Below are 16,906 nucleotides of genomic sequence, written 5' to 3' on the forward strand. Positions count from 1 at the left end.
CCTCCCTGTGCAAGCTCCATAATGTACCTAAGGTCCTGCAAGGCATGCAGCAAATAATCAACAAACTAGTTGAGCGAGTTCACAGGAAGTAAGTTCATAACATAATGCATAAGTGTAGCTAGTGGGGGCTTCCCATACTAGTGTTCATAATACTGGTGGGGGCTTCCCATATTTAACTTGGCTAATGAGGGCTTCTCATTAACGGTACTTACTAGACTAACTTCCGACCATGTGTTCTTCTTTACCGAGAACAGGAAATCGTACAGGGCCACGTAGGCTTTACGTGACGTGCCCTTCCCCGAGGACAGTGGTACGTGTGGGGGCTACGTAGGCTTTACGCAGCGTGGCCTTCCGACCTGGAAGCCAGTAGATGGTATTGGGTTACGTAGGCTTTACGTAACGTGTCCTCCCGACCCGGGAGACATATGGCAAATGTACTGGGTTACGTAGGCTTTACGTAACGTGTCCTGACTAACCTGAGGACGATGGTCTATAGTCTGGTATATGCGTAAGTACGAGTAATCATTCCATATCCAACATATTCAACCCAATTCCCAACCCGGGAATCCCATGCCTTGGCTGTGTGAACTCACCTTGGTTTGCTCGGCAGATACACAAGGAATATAAGTAGCAAGTAAATGGTCAACCACGTCCTATCATGGTTATTATACGAGTCAGGTCCGTATATAACACGTATATAGTAAACACGTATAGTCATGGCAAACATGTACGCACGTAAGCAGATAAGACATAGCATGTGAGGATCCAATTGTCTAAGTCCAACAGTACCCGGCCCAAAAGCATAACAGTCCACCATTCAAGTCGTTGGGCTCAATGGATTGGGCCCGTGACAGTGAAGGCCCAACAGTGTGCGTGTAAACGATGGTCTCGAGTCGCAACGGAGATCTCGAGTCGTAACCGGAGATTACGAGTCGCAACGGCTGGTTGCGAGTCGCAATGGTGGTCTCGGTTCATCATGGTCTGGTTACGAGTCGCAACGGGACTCGCAACCGTGGTCTCGGCTGGTGCTGTTGTGGTTTCGAGTCGTGACCACGAGGTTTCGACTCGCAATCTGAGTCGCAACCGTGTGACGTGTGTGTGTAACCGGTTTCCATAAATCCTGCATTGACTTATCCGTGATTTCAGCTAACAGTTTGGTCAGTTTGGTAACCAGATCAATTTACATAATTTTCAACAAATCAATAGCATGATATCGATCAAACAGAACAATTGCAACACAATTTCATAAGAACCCTAATTATAACATGCATGAACACAACCAACAATTCATCGACAAACCAACATTCAAGTTAACCCGATGCATACTATAGCCGATTACTTGTTCATTCGGTAATACTACCAGATCATCGATCCTTATGCAATTCATACATTCGCACATATATCCGGTTCATATCTAAGCCAATTACATGATCATCAAAACAGCCGATTTCTATATATCAATACATTCGGTTCTAAACTAATCACAACTACAAACTGATTATATAACAATCCATTCGAGGATCAACATAACCACATAATCTAACCGGCCCTAGTTCATCATCATGCAAATTCTAATCGGTTCGATTTAAGCATGTAATCAAAACATCACTTAACGCACAAGCATAAAACATCATACTAACCGATTACAAAAAGGAGAGTGTGATCCGAGCAAGGGTGTTCCTTGGTGCCGTCGGGTTCCAAACGAACGAGAGAGAGAGCAAAGCTTCTAGGGTTTGTGTGTGTGTTTGTGATTTGCAAAAGTGGTAAAACAAAACCCCTAAACTCGGTTTTGTGTTGCGAGTGGGGAGTGGGCCGAGCCCACTCGGCTGCCTAATGGACCCGAGAACAAGGAGTGGTCCAAAGGGGCTTGTGCACCCGTATTAAGTGTTGTGCGGTTCGGGTCATGATGTGCGGTTCGGTTTTGGTTCGATAAACATACAAACATAATGTACACACATAAAGCACATAACGTCATAACATTTATTAGTTCGAAATGTCACATAAGCACGTAACGTTACATCCAAGCAAGTCTAAAGTTCGAGTTGTCACATTATCCCCAACTAATTGGAAATTTCGTCCCGAAATTTGGTATGCACTCACTGAGGAAGCTAGGTAAACTGTACTGTTCACTGATTTTCCTGGGGTGTCACATCCTCCCCCCGTTGATCTGGAATTTCGTCCCGAAATTCCGAAGTAGTAGCTTCAGCCTCAGTAGTGGTTGCCTGGTTCCCGAATAAATGGGGGTACTTTTCTGTCATCCTGTCTTCGCGTTCCCAGGTGTACTCTGGGCCACGTTTGGAGTTCCAACGAACTCGGACAAGAGGGATTCTCTTGTGTTTGAGGACCTTTACATCCCGGTCCGTGATTTCAACTGGTTCTTCGACGAACTGCAACCGCTCGTCGATAGTGAGTTCCTTAAAAGGAATGATGAGGTTTTCATCTGATAGGCACTTCTTTAAGTTCGATACGTGAAAGACATTGTGAACTGCCCCGAGTTCAGCTGGTAGGTTCAACTTGTAGGCTACCTTGCCAATCTTTTCTATAATTTCGAATGGTCCGACGTATCGCGGATTCAGTTTACCCCGTTTGCCAAAACGAACCACAACCTTCCAGGGTGAAACTTTCAATAAAACCCGGTCCCCGACCTCAAATTCCAATGGCTTTCTACGCTTGTCCGCGTAGGCTTTCTGACGGTCGCGTGCCGCCGCCATGCGTTGTCGTATCTGTGCAATCTTTTCTGTGGCGTCCACTACAATCTCTGGACCCGTAATCTGACTATCCCCCACCTCTGCCCAACAGAGAGGTGACCGGCATTTACGCCCGTACAATGCCTCGAATGGAGCGGCTTGAATGCTGGTGTGATAACTGTTATTGTAAGAAAACTCCACCAAAGGGAGGTGCTTTTCCCAGCCGTTGCCGAAATCGATGACGCATGCCCGAAGCATGTCTTCGAGAGTTTGGATCGTACGCTCAGACTGCCCGTCCGTCTGAGGGTGATAAGCTGTGCTCATGTCTAACCGTGAGCCGAAAGATTTATGCATCGCTTGCCATAGTTCTGACGTGAATCGTGCATCGCGATCCGAAATGATAGATATGGGCACCCCGTGCCTTGAAACAACCTCCTTAAGATAGACGTCTGCGAGTGTGGAGAACTTATCCGTTTCCTTAATCGGCAGGAAGTGTGCAGACTTGGTGAGTCGATCAACTATGACCCATATTGTATCGTTCCCACGCTGGGATCTAGGTAGGCCTGTAACGAAATCCATGGAAATTTCTTCCCATTTCCATTGAGGTATCTTAGGCTGCTGAAGTAGGCCAGCTGGTTTCTGATATTCAACCTTGACTCTTGCACAGGTCAAGCACTTTCCAACGTACGTAGCGATGTGGGCCTTCATACTAGGCCACCAATAAGTAGTGCTAATATCGTGGTACATTTTATCCGACCCTGGATGTACCGAGTAGCGAGACTTGTGAGCTTCATCCATCACAAGTTCGCGTAGACCGCCATAAAGTGGGACCCAAATCCGGCCCGATACATAGTAAGCGCCGTCTGCCTTCTGTTCCATTTGCTGTCGTGAGCCGCGTAAGGCTTCAGCCTTGACGTTTTCGGGCTTCGGTGCTTCTGTCTGAGCAGCTCGTATCTGTGCTGGAAGGCTAGACTGAATCGTAAGCTGTAGCGCTCGCACGCGCCGAGGTAAAGTGTCTTTCCGACTGAGGGCATCAGCCACAACATTGGCTTTGCCTGGATGATACTTGATGGCGCATTCGTAGTCGTTAAGTAACTCAACCCATCGTCGTTGACGCATATTCAAATCCTTCTGCTTAAGGATATGCTCGAGACTCCTGTGATCGGTGTAAATCGTGCACCTGGTACCGTACAGGTAGTGTCGCCATATCTTAAGCGCGAAAACAACAGCTCCCAGTTCTAAATCGTGCGTCGTGTAGTTCCGTTCATGAACCTTGAGTTGACGAGAGGCGTAAGCGATAACCTTGTCGCGCTGCATTAACACACATCCCAGTCCCCGAATGGATGCATCACAATAAACCACGAAGTCGTCTGTGCCCTCTGGCAAAGAGAGGATAGGTGCACTGCAAAGTCTATCCTTTAGGTGCTGAAAAGCAGTCTCCTGAGGTTCTCCCCAGCGATAGGTAACACCCTTCTGTGTCAGTAGCGTAAGCGGCTGAGCAATCTTCGAAAAGTCTCTAATAAACCGTCTGTAGTAACCTGCCAGACCCAAGAATTGACGTATTTCTGTCGGCGTACGCGGTGCAGGCCAGTTCCTGATCGAATCTATTTTGGATGGATCGACATGGATCCCATCCTTGTTCACTACGTGGCCTAAGAAGTGGACTTCACGAAGCCAGAAGTCGCATTTAGAAAGCTTTGCGTACAGCTGTTCCTTCCGAAGGAGTTCCAAAATAAGGCGAAGATGCTGCTCGTGATCCTCCTGACTCTTGGAGTAAATCAGGATATCGTCAATGAAAACAATGACGAACTTGTCGAGATAGGGTTTGCACACCCTGTTCATAAGATCCATAAATACAGCAGGCGCGTTCGTTAACCCGAATGGCATGACAAGAAACTCGTAGTGACCGTAACGAGTTCTGAAAGCTGTCTTGGAGACGTCCTCATCCCGGACTCTCAGCTGATGGTACCCCGACCTCAAGTCTATCTTCGAATAGTAGCACGACCCTTGCAGCTGGTCGAATAAGTCGTCAATGCGTGGAAGAGGATAACGGTTCTTTACCGTCACCTTGTTGAGTTCACGGTAGTCGATGCACATCCTGAACGTACCGTCTTTCTTTTTCACGAAAAGTACTGGAGCTCCCCAAGGCGAAGAGCTTGGACGAATGAAACCCTTTTCCAAGAGTTCCTGCAGTTGCTTTGACAGTTCCTCCAATTCCGATGGAGCTAGACGATATGGTGCGCGAGCTATGGGTGCTGCTCCTGGAGCGAGTTCTATCTGGAATTCAACCTGACGATGAGGCGGTAAGCCAGGTAAGTCTTCAGGAAACACCTGAGGGTAATCACGTACAATTGGAATATCCTCCAATTTCTTTTCCTTTGCTGATGCGTCTGAAACAAGAGCCAGAATGGCTGTGCGACCTTTACGTAAGCATTTCTGAGCCTTCAGGAAAGAGATAATGCCAACCACTGCACCACTCTTGTCGCCTTGAACTTCTAGAGGTTCCTGACCCGAACGAGGAATGCGAATAACCTTTTCGCTACATAAGATTTCTGCCTGGTGTTGGGATAACCAATCCATCCCAATCACGACGTCGAAACTACCCAAAACTATGGGAATGAGATCAATAGAGAAGGCTTGACCAGCTAGGATAAGATTACAACCCTGAACTACGTGCGTGGCTTCTAGACTTTTACCGTTAGCTAACTCTACTACATGTTTGGTGGGTAAAAGTGTTGGTGCACGTTTTAGCAGTTGACACATTTTCATAGACATATAGCTTGTATCCGCACCCGAATCAAACAAAACAGTAACGTAAATATTGTCGAGGAGAAACTTACCCATAACAACGTTGGGATCGTTCACTGCGTCTCCTCTTCCCAAAACGAAAGCTCGACCTCTTGCCTCGTTGCCATTATTGTTGTTCCCGCCGTTGTTGTTGCCGTTGCCCTGGTTGTTGTTGTTGTTGCGGTTCTGGTTCTGGTTCAACTGAGGACAATCGCGTTTGAAGTGACCTTCAGCCCCACACTGGAAACATCCCCGGTTTCCACGCGGTGGCTGCTGCTGCTGCTGGTTCTGTGGAGCGGGTTGCTGAGGCTGCTGATTCTGATTCGCAGGCCGTGGACTCCTACAGTCTTTGGCCTCGTGACCCATTTTGAGGCACCTTTGACAGCGACCCTTGTTACACGGGCCGTGGTGATGCCTGTTGCAGTTGTGGCACCTAGGTTGGCTACCCTGATATCTTCTCTGTCTGTGACCACCAGAGGATTGCTGACTGGGACTCTGATAGTGGTCGATTTTCTGTTGCTGAGCTTGTGGCTGAACAGATGCTGAACCTTTACTGGAATCTCCATCCCATTTTCTTTTACTGTCACCAGATGTAGCAGGAGTAATTGAGGTGGTGACGTTAGCAGTAGCATTAACACGCTTGGGCAGTCTATTCTGATCCACTGCCTGATCGGTGATACGATGAGCGAGACGCTGAATTTCCTGGATGTTTTCGAGGTTAGCCGACGTCACGTGGCTCTGAATTTCTGGCGCCAATCCCTTGAGATACAACTCAATGCGCTTGTACGGAGGGTCCACCATAGTTGGACACAGAACGGCCAGCTCGTTCGACCGTTTGGTATACGCTTCGATTTCCGATCCAACCATTTTCAGATTGTACAGTTCGTCTTCCAGCTTGTGAATATCTTCCCGCGTGCAATACTCACGCTTGATGAGTTCCTTAAAGTCGTTCCATGGGGTGGCGTTAGCAGCTGCCAACCCTAAGATCTGAACTTGGGCGTTCCACCAAGTCAGTGCTATCCCTTCCAAAGTGCCAGTAGCAAACTTGACCTTGCGAGCCTCAGGGCACTCGCACATCTCGAATACTGATTCTAGCTTCTCGAACCAGTGGAGGAGTCCAACTGCTCCTTCTGTGCCGCTGAAAGAGTTTGGACGACAGTCCATGAAATTCTTGAACGTGCAGACAGGCTGCTGCGCGTGTTGACCTATTGTGTACGAGTAGGACGAAGTTAAATACGAGTGTTAATGTAGGATCTAAAGATCCTAGTGTGTGCCTATACTGCAGGATATACTACCTGCTTGAGCTGCTGCAACTGCCGCAGCAACTTGAGCTTGAACGAGAGCCTCTAGCTGGGCTTGTGTCATGTTGATTCGTCCAGACATGATCTTCATAGTAACAAGTAGCATACGTAAGAATGGTTCGCGAGTAGGGCGATGACAGAAAAGCGTAGGCATATAGGTGTTCTCATGAAATCAAAGCATGTGTATCTAAGCGTAATGCGAGCAAAGTTCTAAGCAGTTCTAGCAAACAGGCAATAAACATAAACCTTATTACCTAGGATGTCGAGTCCTGCACGTGGAGCGAAGCGTCGTTGTGGACCGTTGAGAGCACTGTTCTGGTTATAGTCCGGTTTTAATAAAAACGTTTTCCCATATTAAAACCAAGTTCTCTATAACCAATGGCTCTGATACCAATCTGTCACACCCCCAAAATCCACCCGCGGAGTACCACCGCCTGGGAGCGTGACTGACCAGGATCAAGCCATCAATCATATCAAACATAGCATTTAATATAAAAGTAAATAATGTAAACCATCGTGACATGATTGATGTTCCAAAACCAAACATTGTTTAAATAGCGGAAGCATAGTAATGTATCTCAAAATAATTATAAGTTCAGAATAAAGTTCATGATCCACATCCCACAACGACCTGCTCCTCCCTGTGCAAGCTCCATAATGTACCTAAGGTCCTGCAAGGCATGCAGCAAATAATCAACAAACTAGTTGAGCGAGTTCACAGGAAGTAAGTTCATAACATAATGCATAAGTGTAGCTAGTGGGGGCTTCCCATACTAGTGTTCATAATACTGGTGGGGGCTTCCCATATTTAACTTGGCTAATGAGGGCTTCTCATTAACGGTACTTACTAGACTAACTTCCGACCATGTGTTCTTCTTTACCGAGAACAGGAAATCGTACAGGGCCACGTAGGCTTTACGTGACGTGCCCTTCCCCGAGGACAGTGGTACGCGTGGGGGCTACGTAGGCTTTACGCAGCGTGGCCTTCCGACCTGGAAGCCAGTAGATGGTATTGGGTTACGTAGGCTTTACGTAACGTGTCCTCCCGACCCGGGAGACATATGGCAAATGTACTGGGTTACGTAGGCTTTACGTAACGTGTCCTGACTAACCTGAGGACGATGGTCTATAGTCTGGTATATGCGTAAGTACGAGTAATCATTCCATATCCAACATATTCAACCCAATTTCCAACCCGGGAATCCCATGCCTTGGCTGTGTGAACTCACCTTGGTTTGCTCGGCAGATACACAAGGAATATAAGTAGCAAGTAAATGGTCAACCACGTCCTATCATGGTTATTATACGAGTCAGGTCCGTATATAACACGTATATAGTAAACACGTATAGTCATGGCAAACATGTACGCACGTAAGCAGATAAGACATAGCATGTGAGGATCCAATTGTCTAAGTCCAACAGTACCCGGCCCAAAAGCATAACAGTCCACCATTCAAGTCGTTGGGCTCAATGGATTGGGCCCGTGACAGTGAAGGCCCAACAGTGTGCGTGTAAACGATGGTCTCGAGTCGCAACGGAGATCTCGAGTCGTAACCGGAGATTACGAGTCGCAACGGCTGGTTGCGAGTCGCAATGGTGGTCTCGGTTCATCATGGTCTGGTTACGAGTCGCAACGGGACTCGCAACCGTGGTCTCGGCTGGTGCTGTTGTGGTTTCGAGTCGTGACCACGAGGTTTCGACTCGCAATCTGAGTCGCAACCGTGTGACGTGTGTGTGTAACCGGTTTCCATAAATCCTGCATTGACTTATCCGTGATTTCAGCTAACAGTTTGGTCAGTTTGGTAACCAGATCAATTTACATAATTTTCAACAAATCAATAGCATGATATCGATCAAACAGAACAATTGCAACACAATTTCATAAGAACCCTAATTATAACATGCATGAACACAACCAACAATTCATCGACAAACCAACATTCAAGTTAACCCGATGCATACTATAGCCGATTACTTGTTCATTCGGTAATACTACCAGATCATCGATCCTTATGCAATTCATACATTCGCACATATATCCGGTTCATATCTAAGCCAATTACATGATCATCAAAACAGCCGATTTCTATATATCAATACATTCGGTTCTAAACTAATCACAACTACAAACTGATTATATAACAATCCATTCGAGGATCAACATAACCACATAATCTAACCGGCCCTAGTTCATCATCATGCAAATTCTAATCGGTTCGATTTAAGCATGTAATCAAAACATCACTTAACGCACAAGCATAAAACATCATACTAACCGATTACAAAAAGGAGAGTGTGATCCGAGCAAGGGTGTTCCTTGGTGCCGTCGGGTTCCAAACGAACGAGAGAGAGAGCAAAGCTTCTAGGGTTTGTGTGTGTGTTTGTGATTTGCAAAAGTGGTAAAACAAAACCCCTAAACTCGGTTTTGTGTTGCGAGTGGGGAGTGGGCCGAGCCCACTCGGCTGCCTAATGGACCCGAGAACAAGGAGTGGTCCAAAGGGGCTTGTGCACCCGTATTAAGTGTTGTGCGGTTCGGGTCATGATGTGCGGTTCGGTTTTGGTTCGATAAACATACAAACATAATGTACACACATAAAGCACATAACGTCATAACATTTATTAGTTCGAAATGTCACATAAGCACGTAACGTTACATCCAAGCAAGTCTAAAGTTCGAGTTGTCACACCACCAATCATATTGAACAACATATTCAAGTAAATAAAACCAACCACAATACAATCGGTGAGCAAAAGGAAGCTAACCAAGTTCAATTTAAACAGCGGAAGCATAAGACGTTAAACCAAAACATGAGTTCGTAGTTCATAAGTTTAAGACCCAAAAACATAAGGTTCATAACTTCATAAAGTATATTTATTAAGTACGGGACATAACAGTTCGCATCCCACAACGATCGCCTCCTTGTGCAAGCCCCATAGCATCTAGCGACCAGCAAAGCATGTAACAACGAGTCAACAACAAAGTTGAGTGAGTTCACGGTTGGTTGTCCATTTTAGAGTTGTTTCCAAAAACGTAGTTTAACCTTAACCAGCTATCCAGCCGTGGGGGTTACCCCATAGTTCGAAAACGTTTATTAGTTAACCATCCCATGTCCACCTTTCCTGGCTATCCAGCCCGGCACTCCGGCCGTGGGGGCTACCCCATTATTTAAACTACCGGACTCGTTTATCATATCGACTACTAACGAAAATTAATTGTGCCCTAGCGTCGGTGTCTATCATCACCGACGTGCCATAGTCCATTAGTACACACCCGTCCAACAGGCACGGTGTGCGGTTTGTTAAACCTAATAGCGCTACTAACTAATGACCCGCTCGCCATAGCCTCGGCGATTAAGTCGATATAAAAGGGAGGGACTTCGCTGATAGAGTTCTAGTCCAGTAAGTCTAAGTACGTCCAAAGGACAAGGAATTCACATTCCTGAACGCGTCCCAAAGGACAAGGAATCCCTATTCCTGAACCCATTCCCATTCCCACCTGGAATTTACCATGCTTTGTAGAAAAGTGTGAACTCAACTCGGTTTGCTCGGTTAGACTAGTTACTCTAATAATCAGGAAATCAAGCACGTCCTAATAAGGTACAGATAACAATCAATTTCTCATGCACAACACGTATGGTTTATCTACCCATTACTTTTATCACATATCACACAATTTAAACGTCAATGCACTTTGTTAAGTTACATGTTATTTTACCCTTAAATTAGTATAATTATCTCACAAAATAAACAAGTATCCATACAAGTGTCCTATTATAAAATATATATTCTAAATATATATTTATCCATTTTACTTGTAAAAGTCAACCTCCGATACTTTGTATTTTGTAACAAAACCTTTGGCGAAGTTTATTTTGAAAACAAAGCTAAAAATATACTTGCGACACTTGTTTTAGAAAATATTTTCTAAGTGTTGGAATTTTAGAAAATTTCGCCAGAGTCTCCTTTGTAAATGGAGGTATCCATGCTTATTAGCATATCATTTTCTTTTCGGAAGTCATTCCGTCAATCAACAACAAGTTACCAAACAATATTACACTAGTCAAGTGCAACAACAATGCACTTTTACATAACAACATGAACTATGTTTTTCATAAAAACGCGTAGTAACCTAGTGGGGTGTTTAGGGGTTTAGTTACCCTCCAAAGTGTGTCTACTTTATTTAAAATCTCATTCTTGTGATCTTTAGATGTTCACAACTTGTGAACATATTTTACAAAAATATTTATTTACAATATTTTTATGTGTCACTAGTATCCATATACTTCTTTACTTCCAAAATAGTGTAAGGATCATGATCTCTCACAACCGTCTCTTACACTTGGTTTATTTAGGAAAAACCATTCACAAGTTTTAGATCTTACAAGATCACTAGTTCGTTTGGCTTATTATTTTTACAAGAAATCATTTTATCACCAAGTTCATGTCTAAATATGGAGGTGATTCTTTTATGTAAACCCCTAATCACCTCCTAACTTGTTAACTCATGTTTTTAATCATGATTTAACAAGTTCTATGTTATGACCAACATCCATATTAACAAGTAATCATCAAGTATTAACAACATAATCAAAACAACTTTATTTTATCAAGAGCTCATCTTATTTCATAATATTTAAGTTTATGTTTCAAGACTTAAGATTTATGTCTTTTAGAGTTCATGAGATTTCATCATAAAATAACTATTAACCGCCAAAAACATGAAGCAAATGAAGATCAAAGGAGCTTACCACTAGCTTTGAAGCTAGGGAAGAAACAATATGCAAAAGTGGTGGTTAATAGCAAATAGAGAAGCTCCTTCAACTTCTGAGAACACCAAGCTTCGTTATTCACCTTCTTACACCTTGAGACACACTTGGAAGGCTTGAACAAAAATCGAAAATGGTGTATGTAGCAAGAGGGGTGTTTGGCCGAGCTTTCTTAGAGGGAGAGAGAGAGAGGTGTTTGTGATGAAGAAGATGATAAGCTCAAGGGTTATTTGTAGGCTAATTATCTTTGTCCATTGGTCCTCTTGTCCCTAAAGTACACTACACATCCTAATTCAAGATTATAACAATTCGCCATGGAGATTAAGAAGAGATCATGGAAGATTGGAGAAGTCTTGAGTTGTGTGTCCCCTTGGGGACGGTCACACATAGGGGGGGGGGTATGTAGAGTAGGTTTAAACCAAGTTAGTTACTTTAAGGTTAAATTGTAAGTATTAGTTAGGTTTCTAGTTAGTTGATATTTTTATGAGGTGTTATGATGTTCGGAGACATAACTAGCTTAGTAATGTTAAAACAATGCTTCTATCATTATTTTGGTGTTCCGGGTAATGTTCGGTCGTTCGGTTTGATACTGTTCCGTTAAAGTGCTTAATTAATCCGTAATGTGTCCTATATATATATATATATATATATATATATATATATATATATATATATATATATATATATTTGTAACACTTTTAATTTTCAACACTCAGGAAAGCATACCAGACTATTTAGTAACTTTTATGTACACTACTAGTATGTTAACAAGCACATGTAAGTATAACACAGAAATCAGAGAGCAGTTAAGTAATTCCACACAGTCATCAAGCACTTTAATTATCATTAATAAATCGTACGGAATACATGTAATTTTGAGGGTTGTCACATTCTCCCCCTGTTAAGAAAATTTCATCCCGAAATTTAGCACGTGGTTACTGAGGAAGCTAGTTATGTTGCATTGGTTTCCTGGTTTTCCTGGGTGTCACATCATCCCCCGTTGGTTTGGAATTTCATCCCGAAATTCTGCAGTGGCTTCAGCCTCAGTAGTGGTTGCACTTTTCTTAAACAGCTGGGGATACTTGAGTTTCATTTGGTCTTCTCGTTCCCAGGTATACTCTGGGCCATGACGGGAATCCCAACGGACTCGGACGAGAGGTATTCTGGTACGCTCGAGAACTTTAACATCTCGACCAGTAATCTCTACTGGTTCCTCGACGAATCGCAACTGGTCGTCAATAGTGAGCTCCTTTAAGGGAACTATGAGGGTCTCATCTGACAGACACTTTAAGCTGCGCTCCTTTTTCATGGAATAAGCGCCTTTTCTCTTACAGACAAAAGAAATGGATTTATTCCGGCTAGCTTCAGATTCGACACATGGAAAACATTGTGAACTCCACTGATTTCTTCAGGTAGATTCAACCTGTAGGCCACCTTGCCAATTTTCTCAATGATTTCGAACGGTCCGACATAACGCGGATTGAGCTTGCCTCGTTTGCCAAAGCGAACTACACCTTTCCAAGGTGAGACTTTGAGTAGCACTCGATCCCCAACCTGGAACTCGAGTGGTTTCCTTCGCTTATCAGCATAGCTTTTCTGACGGTCACAAGTTGACGCCATGCGTTTTTGTATCTGAGCAATCTTCTCGGTTGTATCTACTACGAGTTCTGGGCCTGTGATTTGACTGTCACCAACTTCTGCCCAACGAAGAGGTGATCGGCACTTCCATCCATACAATGCCTCAAACAGAGCGGCCTGGATGCTGGTGTGGTAGCTGTTGTTATACGAAAACTCCACTAGCGGGAGGTGCTTTTCCCAGCCATTACCAAAATCGATTACACATGCCCTAAGCATGTCTTCAAGGGTCTGGATGGTGCGTTCAGATTGCACATCCGTCTGTGGGTGATAAGCGGTGCTCATATCTAAACGTGAGCCAAAAGACTTGTGCATGGCTTGCCACAGTTCCAAAGTAAAACGCGCGTCACGATCAGAAATGGTGGAGGTTGGCACTCCGTGCCTTGATACCACTTCTTTTAGGTAGATGTCTGCTAGAGTAGAAAACTTATCTGTTTCCTTGATGGCCAGAAAATGTGCAGACTTGGTCAGTCGATCCACGATCACCCAAATGGTATCGTTTCTGCGTTGAGATCTGGGCAGGCCAGTAACGAAATCCATGGAAATTTGCTCCCATTTCCATTTAGGTATCTCTGGTTGTTGAAGTGGACCTGATGGTTTCTGGTATTCGACCTTGACCCTAGCACAAGTCAAGCATTTACTGACGTAGGTTGCTATGCTGGCTTTCATACCAGGCCACCAGTATGTAGTCTTTAGGTCGTGGTACATCTTATCCGAACCAGGATATACTGAATAACGAGACGTATGTGCTTCATCCATCACAAGCTCGCGTAAGTCTCCATAAAGTGGAACCCAGAGGCGTCCGTTAATATAGTAGGCATCGTTTTCCTTTCGTTCTAGCCGCTGCCTCGATCCTCGTAAGGACTCAGCCCTGATGTTATCTGCTTTCAATGCTTCAACCTAAGCATCGCGAATCTGAGCGGGAAGGTTGGATTGAATGGTAAGTTGTAATGCACGTACATGCTTAGGTATAGTATCCTTTCGGCTGAGGGCGTTGCCACAACATTGGCTTTGCCCGGATGATACTTAATCGCACATTCGTAATCATTCAAGAGTTCGACCCATCGGCGTTGTCGCATGTTTAATTCCTTTTGCTTGAAGATATGCTCGAGACTCCTGTGATCAGTGTAAATGGTGCACTTGGTACCGTACAGGTAATGTCTCCAAATCTTAAGCGCGAAAACAACTGCTCCCAATTCCAGGTCGTGTGTAATGTAGTTCCTTTCGTGAACCTTAAGTTGGCGTGATGCGTAGGCAATGACCTTGTCACGTTGCATCAACACGCAACCAAGTCCTTGAATGGAAGCGTCACAATAAACCACAAAATCTTTTGTGCCTTTAGGCAATGAGAGGATAGGCGCGCTACAAAGCCTACCTTTCAAGTGCTGAAACGTAGATTCCTGTGCATCACCCCAGCGATAGGTGACACCCTTCTGAGTCAGTGAAGTGAGAGGTTGCGCAATCTTGGAGAAATCCTTGATAAACCTTCTGTAATACCCTGCCAAACCCAAGAATTGGTGGATTTCTGTTGGTGTCCGGGGTGCAGGCCAGTTCTTGATCGAGTCAACCTTGGATGGATCAACATGAATCCCATACTTGTTTACCACATGGCCTAGAAAATGGACTTCGCGAAGCCAGAAGTCACATTTCGTAAACTTGGCATACAACTGCTCTTTTCGAAGAAGTTCCAGAATAAGCCTCAGATGTTGCTCTTGTTCCTCCTAACTCTTTGAATAGATCAGGATGTCGTTGATGAAGACAATGACAAATTTATCCAGGTAAGGTTTGCACACTCGGTTCATGAGATCCATGAAGACTGCAGGTGCATTCGTTAATCTGAAAGGCATAACTAGAAACTCGTAATGGCCGTAACGAGTTCTGAACGCTGTTTTGGGAACGTCCTCCTCTCAGACTCTCAGCTGATGGTAGCCCGATCTCAAATCAATCTTAGAGTAATAACTCGACCCTTGCAACTGGTCGAACAAGTCATCAATGCGTGGAAGAGGATAACGATTCTTCACGGTCACCTTGTTAAGTTCGCGGTAGTCAATACACATTCTGAAGGTACCGTCTTTCTTCTTTACGAATAACACTGGAGCTCCCCATGGCGAAGAGCTAGGATGTATGAAACCCTTTTCCAAGAGTTCTTGTAGTTGCGTAGACAGTTCTTCGAGTTCTGATGGAGCTAGACGATATGGTGCTCGAGCTACTGGTGCTGCTCCAGGAGCTAGCTCGATTTGAAACTCACCTTGGCGATGAGGCGGAAGACCAGGTAATTCCTCAGGGAATACCTCAGGAAAGTCGCGTACAATAGGTATGTCTTCTATCATCCTTTCTTTCGCGGATGAATCAGAAACGAGGACAAGAATAGCGGTGTGGCCCTTTCGCAAACACTTCTGGGCCTTAAGGAAATAGATGATGCCTACAACAGCACCACCCTTGTCGCACGAATAACTAGGGGTTCTTTACCAGAACGAGGGATACGGACGATTTTCTCCTTGCAAATAATCTCCGCTTGGTGTTAAGATAACCAATCCATCCTAATAACAACATCAAAACTACCCAGAACGATAGGAATGAGGTCGATGGAAAAGGTCTGATCGGCAAGGACAAGCTTGCAACCCTTAACTACATGTGTAGCCTCTAAACTTTTACCATTCGCTAACTCTACGATGTGCTTGGTGTTCAAAAGTGTTGGAGTACGCTTAAGCATCTGACTAACTTTTAAGGACACGTAGCTAGTATCGGCACCCGAATCAAACAAAACAGTAACAAAGAAATCATCCAAAAGAAACTTACCCATCACAACGTTGGGGTCGTTCCTTGCATCACCCTGACCAATCACGAACGCACGACCCCTTACCCCATTGCCATTGTTGTTTCCCCCATTGTCGTTTCCATTCCCCTGATTGTAGTTGTTCTGGTTCTGATTTAGCTGGGGGCAGTCCTTCTAGAAATGGCCCTCAGCACCACATTGAAAGCACCCTTTGTTGTTACCTTGTTGTTGCTGCTGCTGGCGTTGATATGGTGGGGCTTGCTGATGCTGCCGATTCTGATTCGCCGGACGCTGACTCCTGCAATCCTTTGCAATGTGACCAAGCTTGTTGCACCGATGACAGTTGCCTTTGTTACATGGCCCGCTGTGGTGCAAGTTATAGCGATTACATTTGGGGTGATTTCCCTTGTACCCACCCTGACCTTGATTCCCAGAAGACTGCTGACTGGGGCTCCTCTACTCATCTGTCTTTTGCTGCTGGGCCTGATACTGAACAGAGGTAGAGCCTTTGCCCGAATTTCCATCCCATTTTCGCTTGTTATCATTGGGAGCATCAGAAGCAGTAGCGCTAATACGCTTAGGCAGCCTGTTCTGCTCAACTTCCTGATCGGTGAGACGATGAGCCAACTTGATGATTTGCTGAATGGTGCCAAGATTAGCTGAGGTTACGTGGCTTTGAATTTCTGGCACCAAGCCCTTAAGGTACAGCTCAATACGCTTGATAGGAGGATCCACCATTGTAGGACACAAGATGGCCAGCTCGTTTGACCTCTTCATGTATGCCTCGATCTCAGACCCCGTCATCTTCAAGTTGAAAAATTCCACCTCCAGCTTGTGGATGTCGTCACGACTGCAGTACTCTTCTTTGATCAGTTCCTTGAAGTCATTCCATGGGGTGGCATTAGCAACCGCCAACCCAAGCAGTTGAACCTATGCTTTCCACCAGGTTAACAC

This window comes from Helianthus annuus, chromosome 8 (assembly GCF_002127325.2).
Source record: "Helianthus annuus cultivar XRQ/B chromosome 8, HanXRQr2.0-SUNRISE, whole genome shotgun sequence".
Classification (NCBI taxonomy): domain Eukaryota; kingdom Viridiplantae; phylum Streptophyta; class Magnoliopsida; order Asterales; family Asteraceae; genus Helianthus; species Helianthus annuus.